Here is a 15,351-nt window from a genome sequence, read left to right on the forward strand (position 1 = left end):
AAATCTACAAACATACAAAATTTAACACAGTCCACAACATAAACAATTCTTACACAAAGAAAATGGAGCATGCACACTATACCGGGGCAATGAAGAAAACAGCTGCATGTATTGAGATGGTTAGGGTCTATAAAGTTTATCTCCACAGCCATTAATATTTAATGTGTGACAATGAAACCAGCAGTATGGGATTTGAATTCTACCACTTGTCCTAGGTAATTGGGTGGCCGTGGTGGTGCAGCGTTTAGCGTTGCCACCTCACAGCAAGAGATTCTCCGGTTCGATTCTCGGCTGGGGTGCCTACTGTGCGGAGTCTGCATGTCCTCCCTGTGGTCGCATGGGTTTCCTCCGGGTGCTCCGGTTTCCTCCCATATCCCAAAGACATGCTGTAGGTGAATTGGACACTCTAATTGGCCCTAGGTGTGTATGTGTGTGCATGTGTGTGCCTTCTGTTGAAGGTTGGGCGTCGGGCTGGCACCTCGACACTGTAAAACTCCACTGCCAATCATGAGCGGACAGGTGATCCGCTGTGGCGACCCCTAACTGGGAAAAAGCCGAAAGAAAAAGTCCTAGGTAATACACAAATGCAACTGGCCTTAAGGGTGTACAGCAAATGTGCACTGCTGCTTTGAGTAAAGACTAACATCTGTTAAATCTCACTTCCAACCTCTAATATATGTTCACAGTGCCAAATACATCCGCATACTGTTTTGCACATTTTCTTTAACATAGTACAGATTTTTTCTTTTAAACCACTGTCTACACCCTGTCAGGATCTTAAGAAGCCCACACTCCATGGTAAATTTTGCCCCTTATATTTTGCATATAAATAACCCAGAGGCAGGCAGAACAAGAATATGTTGGGACATTTACTTATCCCCCAGGCATGAAGGGACATGGGTGCTAAACCCAAGGGGGGGCATTTTCTGGAATGGAAGATGGTTCCATAGAAGAGGTATTCTCTGCAAAACATACATCATCATCTTCTTTCGGCCTTTTCCGGTTAGGGGTCGCCACAGCGGTTCACCTGACCACTCATGATTGGCAGAGGAGTTTTTACTGTGTTGAGTTGCCAGCCCGATGCCCAACCTTCCACAGAAGGCACACACATGCACGCACTCATATTATTCCAATTTATGTTGCAGAAGAGCTTGAGATCCCTTAAGTGGGTGTTCTGTGAGTTAGAATCTCAATACTTTGTTAGCGAGAAAGTGCTGTGATATCTCCATCTGTGACAACTCTTTAGGACAGGTACATACCAAATGAGGCATTATCCTCAATGATCAGCCTGAAAACAGCAGAGTACAGTAGAATGATTACATCCCTGGACTTGGACACCATACCTTTAGATATAACCTATGTGATGAAAAAATAAATTCTTCACAACAGTGGATGTATGGTGATCAAAGAACATTTCACTGTCAACATAAGCTCCCAGATCCCGGACTATGGGATCAACTTTCAGGGATGCATTGTCAATGTGATACTTAAAAAAGATGTCACACTTGTCAAAGAAAACAATTATACATTTTGTGGCATTTAGTTACAGTCTATAGTTTTGACACCATCCTTTTTTTTTGGGGGGGGGGGCCTGGAGTATTTGTGTCCCCTAGGAGTTTATCACGGCGGCAAGTTTACAGTAATCTGCAAACGTGATCAGCCATAATCCCTTAACATCTGTTTTGACTTCTGAGAAGTAAATGTCAAACCAGAGTGGCACAAGCATACAATTATCAGTCTGTTGACACTCCACCTTTGTGCAAGGGGATGACTGTTGCTGTCCTCCATTCATCAGGCAAAATGCCTGTTTCAAGGCAGATACTGAATAACTTTTGTAGGGGATCTGAAAAGTCATGTTTCAGGCTGACCAGAAGGCAGCTTGGTATTTTATCTTGCCCCATAAAAGTAGTGCTCCTGGCCAAGGATAAGGCATTGAGGAGTTGGAAGATTTCGGGGGATGTAAAAACAGGTATGTGATCTGGGATACATAAGAGGAGGAGGAGGGTACGGTCTGAACTAAATTTGCTTACAAGTAGATTGGCTATGTTATCTGGGTCTAAGCAAGTGATATCTATTATCAGTGATGAATAGTGCTAGGAATTATTCCTGCTAGTCCTAATACAGATTTGCAAGTCTTTATGGTTATCCTTCCCCTGGGTGGCTACTTTTACTTTACTTCTGGCTTTGGTTGATTCGATAAGGGTCCAAAGTTCCTTGCTAAATTTAGCAAGAGCATTACTGGCATCATGAGAGTTAAAATTACTTTCTGTGCAGTGATTTTTTTCTTTTATTACAGAGCTTGTTTATATAAGGATTTTATCACAGGGGGACAGATGTGTCTATGCAACTATTTACAAATGAAAATAATTTGCTAATGAGAATTCCATACAATCAGTGCACAAGATCATTAAGATGGTTGGGGATTTTGAATTTATTCATTTCAATCAGTTTTAGAAGATTAGTTTTAGCATATCTTCTAAATACCAAGGTACTGGAAAATTCTTCCAGCCTCAGTCTTATGGTGAGAATGCGACTGACTTGGGGTCCAATTTGACCAGGCAGAAAAAGTTACAATTAGTGGGGAGCAAAGCTGTCCGATAATCGGGAGGCCAAAGTCCAGGATTTTATCGCCTCTATTTGGAGAAAAGATTAACTGCTCCAAAGAGTTTGTACTAAAGAGTGGCAGCTCAAGAAAGAACATGTTACTAAGCTGGACAGGGTGCAGAAATAGACAGAGTCAAGTAACATGCCTTGTGAACATCATTCTGCTGGTTGCTAAAATGGTAATTACTAGAATGTGGAAAAGTCCTTCCATGCCTCAGTCAGAGGAGGTAAAAGAGATTTTAGACGACATGAGGAAATTGGAGTAGTAGGGAAGAATATAGGTTAGCAAACTTTGGAGGAAGAAATTGGCACTTTAGGACCATGTAGCAAAAGAATCTCAAACCCATAGCCCACAGACCTCAAGCAGCCCTCAAACCAGCATAATTATAGATGAGGGAAGCAACTACATTACCTTTCTAGCTACACTGACTGTATTTCTTTTTGTCTTGGAGTTGTGTTCCTTGACTGAGTTTATTAGTCCTGATACAGCATGCACCAGTGATCATTTGAGCTCGAGACTCATTGTAGAAGAAAGAGATATGAATGAGGGATAATAACGCCAAAGAACACAGAGGATGAAGAAGAAAGAACTTTCGGTAATAAGACTCAAGACAGAGTTATATGTAGGCAAGTTATGTGGGTTAAGAGATTATAGTTCAGCTATTGTTGGAAATACATTACAGGCTTCCTGAAGGTCTTCTGTTTTGTCAGTAGGTTACCATCATTCATAGTTTGTTTTTATACTGAAAAATCTTTTTGTATAGTTACATACTGACAAAAGTTGAACAGATGTATCCATGATACTGATTGCATACAGTGAAAAGCAGAAAAATGCCACTAGCCTGGTGAAGTTAAACTGGTTAACCGAGTAAACAAAGAATAAACAAAAGTTTCTTGCAGTAATAAAGTTTCTTTGTAGGTGAAAAAACTAGTCATGAAGTCGAGCCTGGCCAGAATGTATTAATTAATAAAAATATGTTTAGACAGATTAAAGCTGGCAAACTACTGATGCATTAGTTAACGTGTGCACTATGCAAATGGACTGCATTGTGTTTTATTACAAAATGGAGGGGTAGATGAACTCTCCTAGGAGAATGGTGTTTGGCTTAATACATGGGGATTCCATACTGGTTAGGTAGGAGAGGTATGGGCACAGGATGACTAGAGGGGGTCCCTACAGTTAGCTAAGATAAGAGATTTTGTTAATAGTAAGTTGGATGTGGAGGAGTTCCAGGTCATTATCTTGTCTGAAGAGGCTGGAGGTGAAATTTTTTTTAAGAATATGGAGACACTAACGCCTTTAGTGCCATCATCTAATGCTGTGGGCCTGAACATATGGTAGGCATCAAAATCCTGCACTGATTAGAGTGCTCTCAGTGGTTTTGAGCCAGGCCTCTGCAATTATGTATATATTGATGGTTTCCAGAGTAAGGAGTGCTTTTAGGGAATGTAGTTTTTTTGTTAAGGCTCTTAGTGTTGAGCAGCAATGCCTTTATGTTATCTAGATTCTGATTTGTTAAAATGGAACTGTTAGAAGATTGACATTGCCTAAAAATAAATAAGGGGGTTGGACAAAGACTTAGGAAACATGAAAGCCTTGGGGAGACAGGTATAGCCATCTCTCGCAAAGTGGTTAGGACTGTCTACTATAGTAAACCAGGCATAGTTGATTCTCTCTGAATCTTTTGTTTGCATTGCAACATCATTCTCGATGATGGTAGACTGCTGCTCAAGGCTAGAATCATACCCGCCTCAGAAACATATTTCGCAAGATCCATTCATTTTCTCTCTTTATATAGTCCAGGGAAGAACGTCTCAAGTAATTTACATCTGTGTGCACTATGATTGTGTCATAGGTGTACATGTGGTTCAAGGACTTCAGTGCAAGAGTGATGCATCAAATCCTCGCACCTGACAGGCAATGGACTGTGATCTTCTCTTTGCACAGCCTGGTGAGTGGTGCATCTCTGCATCTCACAGCCTGGTGAGTGGTGCATCTCTGCATCTCACTGAGCTTTTGAACGTACACAGTGCGACTCTTAGATGTATATTTCATAGTGGGTGCTGCCTGTGTTGTTTGTGAGGTTTTTGAAGGTATTTGTTTATTGGGTTACATTCTGGAGTCCTTTGTGGTTTAACGTGGTTACTTTAAAAAACCTAAGCATATGTAGGTTTGTGTGTTTTGTCTGAGACATGTGTGATTGGTTTACTGTGGTGTTGTGTGGTACTGACAACCTACATGTTATTCACCATGGCTTTGTGTCAGAGCTTTGCCTACAACAGTATTATACAGTTAAATCTCTCTCACACCATCAGTTTCAGTAGCAGGTGGTTTGACAGTAGACATAAGACAATTGCTACACTGTCTCAAGATGTCTATTTCAACCAAGTTGGCTACAGAGATGGGTGAAAAGTGCAAATTCATAGTTCAGTGTATTTACTAATGTGGGCTGAAAGGGAAGTAGTATCTTTGTTAGCTGTCTAGTAGTGGAGACAGTGCTGGTCTTAGCACAGCTGCATGCAGCTAGAGATCAGTCATGCTTTGCTTCTGCTCTTACCAGATGCAAAACAGTAGCACTAACCTCAGCTGCTTCCTGAGTAGTAGTATTAACTCAGGTGTTGCTGGGTTTGGTACACTTGTTATAGTATTCTCTTGGTAGATACCCTGGATAGAACCTACAGTAACTGGATACAACACAAAGCCAAGCTTTACAGAGAGCCCTGAAGAGTTCTCAACAAAACTGCCACCAGACTACTTAGTAAGTTCCCATACACGCTGCCCAATCAGACACTGGCAAAACATCAAAGCCTCTCCTTTCCTTCTTGCACCAGGAGAATAGTAGTAGCATTAGTCCAAAGTTGGTTCCTAAAAAAAAAGCAATTTTCAGGCTTTCCAATGATTGGTAATCTCTGGGAAGACTAGGACATAATGTCACTCTGGCTCTCTCTCTCTCACAGGAGCAAAACAGACGCACTAATCCAAAGCAGACTCCTAAGAAGCAGTTCCTAAGCTTTCCAGTGACTGGTAGTCTAGCCAGAAATGCTACATATTTTAAAATACAATGTCTTCACAAGGTCAACTGTACTTGTAATTTTGAAATCTAGTACCTCATTATATAACTTTGTGCAGTGGCATTATGATAGCCAATGAGGTTTATCTGAGGTGTGATTATTGTCAAGCAAAAACATGAACAGCAGTGTATTTATATTATAAATGTGCATACAAGTTCATACCACTGATAAATATAATACCCAGGATGGCAAATGCAACAATAAACATGCATTTTACTTGGTAAATTCTGCGTCCCATTTGTTAAATGTAAGCAGAATGTAAATGTACAAAACATGCATAATAACTACTGGATACACATAAGAGTAACTGGTAGCAGCTTAAATATGGTGCACATGGATACTGGAGAATATCAAGTGTATTAAATGCAAGGCAGGAGACCTTAGTTTCAACTGAAGATCAGAGAGGAGGGGAACAGTGTGACACCAGAAGGTACAGATTATGACAGAAAAGGAAGAAAGAAGGGTGGGGGGAAATTCTTAATAATTACAAAGCATCTGAAAATAAAGAACAGGGATGGTAAAGAAAGAAGAGACAGGAAGCAAATCAATGTGTGACGAGGTCAGAGTAATGTAATGGAGTATGAAAGAAAGACAGACAGGGGTAAGAACAGCCAGACAGAAATCAGGGTGAAATTTAATGCAAGTCAGTAACAAACTGGAAAAGAAGAGGGAAGCATGTGAATATTCAGCTGTAGTGACACCTCAGACCAACAATGCCCATTACTAACAAGGTGAGATGCTACCAGGGGGTGTAGCAAGCAATTTCCATTTTGTACTCACAAGCTCTCAGTGCTACCAGTCTTGGACACCTATCACTTAAAGTGGACACATCTCTAAAAATGCTACTCCCAGCACTTAATAAATGTAAGTAATATTTTCAGCTGTTTCTCCTAAAACTATCAAATATACTGTTTTTAGATTAGCAATATTGCAAGTGTTGTTGAAGGCATTCATTTAGACAGTTGCTGACACAATATAACTTGAAAAAATGCCATACTGATTTGATGCTCTGAAAAAAAAAAAGTATTCAGTAGATTACAAAGATTAGGCCTGACTACACCAAGCATCTATTTTACATCTTTTTTTTGGAAGCAAGCCTTTACATTAAGAGGAAGTGTATACCACTGTTTTGCAATGTGAATACCAAATGTTGGACCTTCTTGTCTAATAGTAGAAAGACTAATTTGTACTAAAGCGGTACCGATGGAGCAATGACATCTACAGGAGGTGCACCAGATTGATATTTTAGACAATGGTTAGTACTTATTGGAAAGCAACAGCCTTTTGTTAGTTAACAGCAGGAAAAAGCATTAGATGGGCAGCATGGTGATTCAGTGATAAGATCTCGGACTCTCAACTTCAAAGTCTGGGGTTTAAGTCCTGACCTCCAGACACTTTATACTGTGGAGTCGACATGTTCCATGTGGATCTTTATGTATTTCATCTGCAAGCTCCAGTGTCATCTCCTTCCACAAAACATATTCATTAACTGGCTACATTAAACTGTCCAAACATACTGCATTTACCTTTGTGTTTGTACCCTGGGTCAGGATAAAATGGGTCCAAGGAGGACCAGTTTACTAACCTAGTTAACAAATAAATAAAAAATATATATTAAGCAAGAAAAGCACAAAACAACACTTCCCACCTGAATTAGTAAATAAATGGTAGACCACCTACTATAATCTGTGTTGCCCAATTTTTCTTATTACATATAGCAATTTATCCTACTCATTTCTGTTGTTTTCCGCCAGTGCCCATAACACGTACTTGCCTGTTACTCTTAAATTTAATTAATATGTATTCTACTATTTTAACTTAAATACAATTTTGCTCTGTTTTCTTATTTGCGTATGCTTCACCGGTCATGAAGATGGAAGGAAGACATTAGCTGGTTGTGAGAAATATCCTACTGAAAAGCATATGCACACATCTGACAACACTTCAACTAGACCACAGAAACTGGCTAAAGAAAAAAGCATCCCCTCTTTCATGAAATGGAGGAGGAAATTAAAGAACATGATGCACAGTTCATTGTTAGAAGGCTTCATATGAAGACTATGTAGGTTATTCTGCTTTTTATAGCAGAATGGCTGTAAGTCCTGTGAGTGGGAAGTAATCCTGTACTTGGTTAAGAGATCTAAGCTTTCGCCTGAATGTTGATCATAAGACTGACAGGTGTTGATAGTACTCCAGACCGCAGCAGTACAGATGTCAACTAAAAAGTAAGCAGCAGAAGCTGCAATTGAGGTGAATGGCATACTTCTCAACTGTCCAGATTTTTGGCGTGGTCCTCATAAAATTTGTAGTTTTCTGGCAAATTGTTGTAGAGGACTGAAGTGACTAAATAATGACAAGATAACGGATTACAGAGTTGATATCCTTCAGAAAATGCATGCTAATTCAAAACACATTATAACAGCTTTCAAAGTTCATATGGGCGATATTTAAAATCTGTCCTTATTTCTGGACCTTGTCCCCTCTCCCTATTATTTTTGGCTCTGTACAGATATTTTGTACTAAGAGGTTGAAGGCATGTGAATGGGTCTTGCCAGGTTCCAGTAAGGATGTTCCTTGAGTCTGACATGGCTAAAAATATATCAGCAATATACCTCAAGACAAACTCAAACATTTTTTTCAAAGAATCTAAAGTTTCATACCTTAATGGACAAGTAAAAACATATCTTCAAAACATAAAGCCTGAAGCTCTGAAAGCCTACAGGTATAAGTAATTGCTATCAAAATAAAATCTTCCAGGAATGGGATAAGTCATAATTTAAAAGGTAGAATAGCCAATCATTTGAACTTTTACATAGCAGGTTTTATATGAATTAAAAAAATGTTACAGCATTTTGACATACCTAGCTGCACTACGGTTTTACCCTTGGCAGGATCATGAAAGTCTAAGAAGACTCATGAACCTGACAGTACACATTTTCTAAATGTGCAATAGGTGGGACAAGATGTACTCCAATATAAAATGAGGTTCAAATTCAAACTGGTGCAGGTCTTGTGATCAGCCTAATATAGCAAACTGTTTACCGAATAGCTGAGTAACTACAGCAGAGATGGTAAGGGAGACAGCTAGAAAGGTGCTTGGTGTGACATTTGGACAGAGGAAGGAGGACAAGGAGACCTGGTGGTGGAATGAGGAAGTACAGGAGTATACAGAGGAAGAGGCTGGTGAAGAAGAAGTGGGATTGTCAGAGAGATGAAGAAAGCAGACAGGAGTATAAGGAGATGAGGAGCATGGCGAAGGCTAAGGATAAGGCATATGGAGAGTTGTATGAAAGGTTGAACACTAAAGAGGGAAAAAAAGGACCTGTACCAATTGGCTAGACAGGGGGACCAAGCTGGGAAAGATGTGCAGCAGGTAAGGGTGATAAAGGATAGTGAGGGAAATGTACTCACAAGCGAGGATTGTGTGTTGAGCAGATGGAAAGAGTACTTTGAGGGGTTGATGAATGAAGAGAATGAGAGAGAGATGGTTGGATGATGTGGGTATACTGAATCAGGCAGTGAAACAGATTAGCAAGGAGGAAGTACGGACAGCTATGAAGAGGATGAAGAATGGAAAGGCTGTGGGTCTAAATGACATACCAGTGGAAGCATAGAGGTGCTTAGGAGAAATGGCAGTGGAGTTCTTAACCAGACTGTTTAATGAAATCTTGGAAAGTCAAGGGATGCCTGAGGAGTGGAGAAAAAATGTTTTGGTACCTATTTTTAAGAATAAGGGTGATGTGCAGAGTTGTAGTAACTACAGAGGGATAAAACTAATCAGTCACAGCTTGAAGTTATGGGAAAGAGTAGTGGAAGCTAGGTTAAGAAGGGAGGTGATGATTAGCGATCAACAGTTTGGTTTCATGCTGGGAAAGAGCACGACAGATGCAATGTTTGCTCTGAGACTGTTGATGGAGAAATATAGGGAAGGTCAGGAGTTGTTGCATTGTGTCTTTGTGGACTTGGAGAAAACATATGATAGGGTGCCTAGAGAGGAGTTGTGGTATTGTATGAGGAAGTCAAGAGTGGCAGAGAAGTATGTAAGAGTGGTACAGGATATGTACGAGGGTAGTGCGACAGTGGTGAAGTCTGCAGTGGGAGTGACAGATCTGTTTAAGGTGGAGGTGGGATTACATCAAGGATCAACTCTGAGCCCTTTCTTATTTGCAATGGCGATGGACAGGTTGACAGTTGAGATCAGACAGGAGGCCCCATGGACTATGATGCTTGCAGATGATATTGTGATCTGTAGTGAGAGTAGGGATCAGGTTGAGGAGACCCTGGAGAAATGGAGATATGCTCTAGAGGGGAAAGGAATGAAGGTCAGCTGGACTAAGAATATGTGCATGTGAATGAGAGGGAGGACAGAGGAATGGTGAGGATGCAGGGAGTAGAGTTGGCGAAGGTGGATGAGTTTAAGTACTTGGGATCAACAGTTCAGAGTAATGGGGAATGTGGAAGAGAGGTGAAGAAGAGAGTACAGGCAGGGTGGAATGGGTGGAGAAGTGTGTCAGGAGAGATTTGTGACAGACCGGTACCAGTAAGAGTAAAAGGGAAGGTCTACAAGAGGGTAGTGAGACCAGCTATGTTGTACGGATTGAAGATGATGGCATTGACAAAAAGGCAGGAGTCAGAGCTGGAAGTGGCAGAGTTAAAGATGTTAAGATTTGCACTGGGTGTGACAAGGATGGACAGGATTAGGAATCAGTATATTAGAGGGTCAGGTCAGGTTGGACGGTTTGGAGACACAGTCAGAGAGGCGAGACTGCATTGGTTTGGACATGTGATGAGGAGGGATGATGGGTATATTGGGAAAAGGATGCTAAGGATGGAGCTGCCAGGTAAGAAGAAAAGAGGAAGGCCTAAGATAAGGTCTATGGACGTGGTGAGAGAGGACATGCAGGCGGTTGGTGTGACTGAACAATATGCAGAGGACAGAAAGAAATGGAAACAGATGATCCGCTGTGGCGACCCCTAACAGGAACAGCCGAAAGATGAAGAAGATTCACCTTCATTGTAGTATGCAGAAAAATTCAATTTGCATGTGAACAATCCAGAAGTTGGTATCCATTACTGTCATTCACTTCACGGGTTCCAAAACTAAAGCCCCTTCCAACATCTTGACTTCAACTTCAGAAAGCATTTATGAAGACAATTTAAGATATAAAATTCACATTTCAAGGTGCTGATGTCTGTTTCTAAACACTTTTGAAATATTAAGAAATGCTCCAACCTGAGTGATTTCCAAGGAGGCATCACATTGAGTAACAGTTTAACTGTAGCACTCCCAGAGCGAGAACAGAAGCTCAACAGAGAAGGCTAGTAGACGTTTGTGTTTATGGGTAAATTTCAGTAAGTGGCTAGTAAGTGTACTGCCTGGATGCCAGGAAAAAAGAAATATACTGCACCTGGAAAAAATCAGCTAGAAAAAGTGAGGAAGAAACACTGAATGGGGAAAGTTCTGCAGCTGTTCAGCAAAAAGCAATGCAACATCCAGGGATGACTTCCAATAACCTACAGGAAGATGTAAGACAACTGCACACAGACCTAGTTAAAATATACAAAACTCTGATGGGGAGTATATCAACATAAACAACAAAAGGCTGTAAAAAATGGAAGAAGGTTTAAACAGATATTCAGATGAGCTGATAAAGCTGCAAAAACCAGAGGTTGAAATGAAGAAAAGGTTTGCCGAGTTTGAGACTGCTCAGGAAGATGCATTTCAAAAAATAACAGAATTAGAGGATGGAGCACATAGGGAAAACCTGACATTTTCAGCTATACCAGAGAAGCTGGAAGGAACAGACTGCATTAATTTTATGAAAGTACAAATAAGCAACTGGACTGGTATTCCAAAGCAGACGTTGTTAAAAGGGCACATTGTGTTGTATGCTCCAAATCTGGCTATCAAAAAGCAACCTAGACCTTTAACAGTAAAGATGCAATACTACCAGCAGATGGAGTTGATTCTGACAAAACTGTGGCAGAAGGACAAATTACTAAAAGTGGAATACAGCACAGTGTTTGTGGAGAATGATTACTCCTTGTGCACCACACAGAAGAGGAATAAATTAATTCCACTATTCAGAGAATGTTGGGGTGCAGGTGTGAGATTCAAACTGCTATACCCAGCTGTCTTCAAGGTATTCTTCCCTGGAAGAACACCACCATTTGTTGATTAAGTACATGCTAAATAGGAAATACAAAAGTCTGACAACAAAAAGTGAGCTGTGAAGCAGGAAGAGATTCTGCTTCTTATTCTCCTGGTAATAAAGACGATCAAGAAACTGTACCTTTTAAACCCTTCCCACTGTTTCAACAGAAAATGTTGGAGAGAAGGAAGGGAGCACAAGAGTTGACTAGAAGAACTGAGAGTATGATGGAAATTAAGCAGAGACAGGATATGGGAGATGGAGATGAACAGTAATAAAACCAGTAACAATATGGGATTACAATGCCATAATTATATTTGAGAAATGACAGAACAAGAAAATCTGGAAATATTGGACTTTTTCAGAATTTGTTGGATTTGTGGGGGGACCCTAAAGTATATGTCCTACTTCATGTCATTAATGTTCAGAAAAATGATCTGGGAAGGGAAGAAGTGGATAAAGTTAACTAAGTAAACAAAACATTTTTTTCTTAATAGTACTATTTTTGTGGTGTATGATTTTCTTTGCATGCTATAAAAGTTAAGTTTTCTCAGTTATTTTTTTTAAGTATAATGGGGATTGTAAATAGGTGCTGCTGTTCCTTTTCCCCTTTCTTTCTTCTTCTCTCTTTCTTCTTGTTTAATTTGTTTTAAGAAATGTAGGCACTGCAATGTAAAAAAGCCTGTTTAAAAAAGCATGACAAAAGAAAAAATAATGTGTTTTTTTCTCAATCTTGCATGGGGAAATGACTGGATTAATGTTTTTAGACTGATTTAGTAACGTATTTTAAGCGAAAGCAAGTAAATGAAAAAGAATACTGAATATTATGGATTTTTTTTCTAGCAAATGAATGTATGCTTAGTAGCAATTCTGTATCTGGCCCTCATGTCTCCAAGGAAACAATGTGATAAAAGAGAAACTGACTGGTTCACATGTATCCATGGAGACAATCTGATAATGAGAAACTGAATGTCTGGTTCTCGGGTCTCCATGGAAACAATCTGATAGAGCGAAACTGATTACAGCCTGGTGGAGAGTGATTGGCTGGGGGAAAAAAGAATCTGACTAGGAGATAATAATCTCTGAAAGCATTTGGGGGTTTTCCCAGTTGGGAGAGCTATAAACATAAGACAAAACCAGTTAGCACTTAGTAGAAGCACAGGCTGCACCATGTGTCTTAACATGGATAACCTTTATTTTATGTTAAATCAAGTCTATGAGTATGGCTGTCAGTTTGGGGCACTTGTTCCTATTAGGAGGGTAAAACGTCAACATTTGAAGAGGTATATATTTTTGTGTGCTAGCATTAAATTAACATGTTTTGGGCGTATTTTTTGAGGGCTTTCAATAACACAAAAAGCTTTGTAAGATGTGACATAGGCTCAAATGGATATGACAAGAAAAGTACAGTTTTGTACCTACCATAAATGTAGATGTTCGAAGATCCACATTGCTGCAGTCATAACCTGTGGGTAGTCCGCTGTCCTCGGTCGTCCCGAATACCAAAGTGTTAGGCTGGCGTCGGTCATGGCGCTTAGATCTGACGTCAGTACGCCGTAGTACTAAAGCGCATGACCGACGTCATAGCCTCAGTCTTTCTTGCCCCAGATGTCAGAAGGCCCAAAAAGAAAGGCCAAAGCCCAAAGCCCAAAAATATACAATACAATATTAACAACCCACACCACACAACCATCCCAAACTACAGTGGGGAAGGAGGGAGGGAAAATTGGACTGCAGCAATGTGGATCTTTGAACATCTACATTTATGGTAGGTACAAAACTGTACTATGTTCTTCATCTCACATTGCTGCAGTCATAACCTGTGGGTAGAATCCCAAAGCAAAAGTAAAGGGAGGTTGGTAAGTCATAAAGCATTGGGGGCTGCTAGCATGCCCTGCAAAACTGCAGTGGCAAACCCTGCCCTAGATTTTGAATAAAGAGGGAGATGGTAATGCTTAGAAAAAGTGTGCACTGAACTCCAAGTAGCTGCCTCCAAAATATCTTTAGTAGCTACACCCCTCAGAAAGGCAGTAGAAGTGGCAGTAGCCCTAGTGGAATGAGGTCTGATTCCAGCCGGAATCTCCTTACCATGATGAGAATGGCCAATCCACTTAGAAATAGTTTGTTTAGAAACAGGTTTCCCTTGAGAACCCAAAGCAAAAGAAACAAACAACTGTTGAGACTGTCTGAACCCTTTAGTTCTGCTCAAATAATAATGCAACTGCCTGTGGATATCCAAAGAATGCAAAATCTTTTCCCCTTTATTTTGGGGATCAGCATAAAAAGTAGGCAAATTAATAGACTGGTTCAAGGCCACATTTGAGACCACTTTAGGCATAAAAGTAGGGTTAGTACGCAAAGAGACCCTATCCTTATGAAAAATTAGGAAGGGTTCAACTGCCATTAGAGCCTGTAATTCAGATACCCTTCTAGCAGATGTAATGGCCAACAAAAAAGCTGTCTTCCAAGACAAAAACTTCAACTCAACTGTAGCTGCAGGTTCAAAAGGAGATAAAGTGAGTTTCTCCAACACAAAGTTGAGATCCCAGGAAGGAGTAGGAGCTCTTCGTGGGGGTCTTATGTTCTTCGCCCCTCTAAGAAACTGCTTAAACAAAGGATGAGAGAACAACGGTGGGTCACAGTCATAGTGAGCAGAAATGGCTGCAGCATGAACTTTCACAGAGGAGAAAGACAAACCTTTGTCTAGTAATTCTGTAAGATACTGAAGTGAAACACTCAAATTAGGTAGAGAAACATCAAAGTCCTTTGCTTTACACCAAAGAAAAAATCTCCTCCATTTATCCGCATAAACCTTCCTTGTACTAGGCCGTCTGGCCTCCAAAATAACATTCAAAACCTGTTGAGGAAGCTGCAACCCTCCAGGGTCTAGAACAGAATATGCCAAGCTGTCAGATGCAGGGACTGTATCCTGACATTGAGGAAATGATTGCCTGCCTGGGACAAAAGGTGTGGACTTGCTGGCAAAGGCCAAGGAGGCTCCCTTACTAAACTCCTCAGCAGAGGGTACCAGTGCTGACGTGGCCAATCTGGAGCTATAAGAATCATGGAGGGCTTGTCCTGTCTGACCTTCAGGAGCACCCTGGGAAGGAGAGGCAGAGGAGGAAAGGCATAGACGTGAAGGTTGTTCCAACTGAATGATAGAGCATCCACTTTCCAAGCTTTTGGATGAAACATCTTTGTGCAAAACTTTGGCAACTGGAAATTTAGTGGAGAAGCGAACAGATCTATGTCTGGAGTCCCCCAGAACACTGTCAACTGTCGAAATACATGAGGATCCAGTTTCCACTCGTGGGGATCCACCATCTGTCTGCTCAAAACATCCGCTAAGGAGTTCTGTGCTCCTGGCAGAAACCTTGCTTGAAGAGTGAGGTGCAAACTGAGAGCCGTCTCCCACAAAATCATAGCTTGTCTGCAAAGTGGGTACGAATGGGTTCCCCTTGCTTGTTGATGTACCACATGACAGTTGTGTTGTCTGTTTGAATCAACACTTGTCCTGGGTGTA

General features: G+C 40.7%; 1 protein-coding gene across 3 annotated transcripts in view; it reads right to left on the reverse strand.

The window, feature by feature from the left end:
- EP400 (E1A binding protein p400) overlaps positions 1 to 15,351 on the reverse strand; it is a 3,509,270-nt gene that overhangs the window by 432,413 nt on the left and 3,061,506 nt on the right. The gene's annotated exons all lie outside the window — the stretch shown is intronic.

The sequence above is a fragment of the Protopterus annectens genome, chromosome 1.part0, assembly GCF_019279795.1.
Source record: "Protopterus annectens isolate FY-2018-M chromosome 1.part0, PAN1.0, whole genome shotgun sequence".
Taxonomy (NCBI): Eukaryota; Metazoa; Chordata; order Ceratodontiformes; family Protopteridae; genus Protopterus; species Protopterus annectens.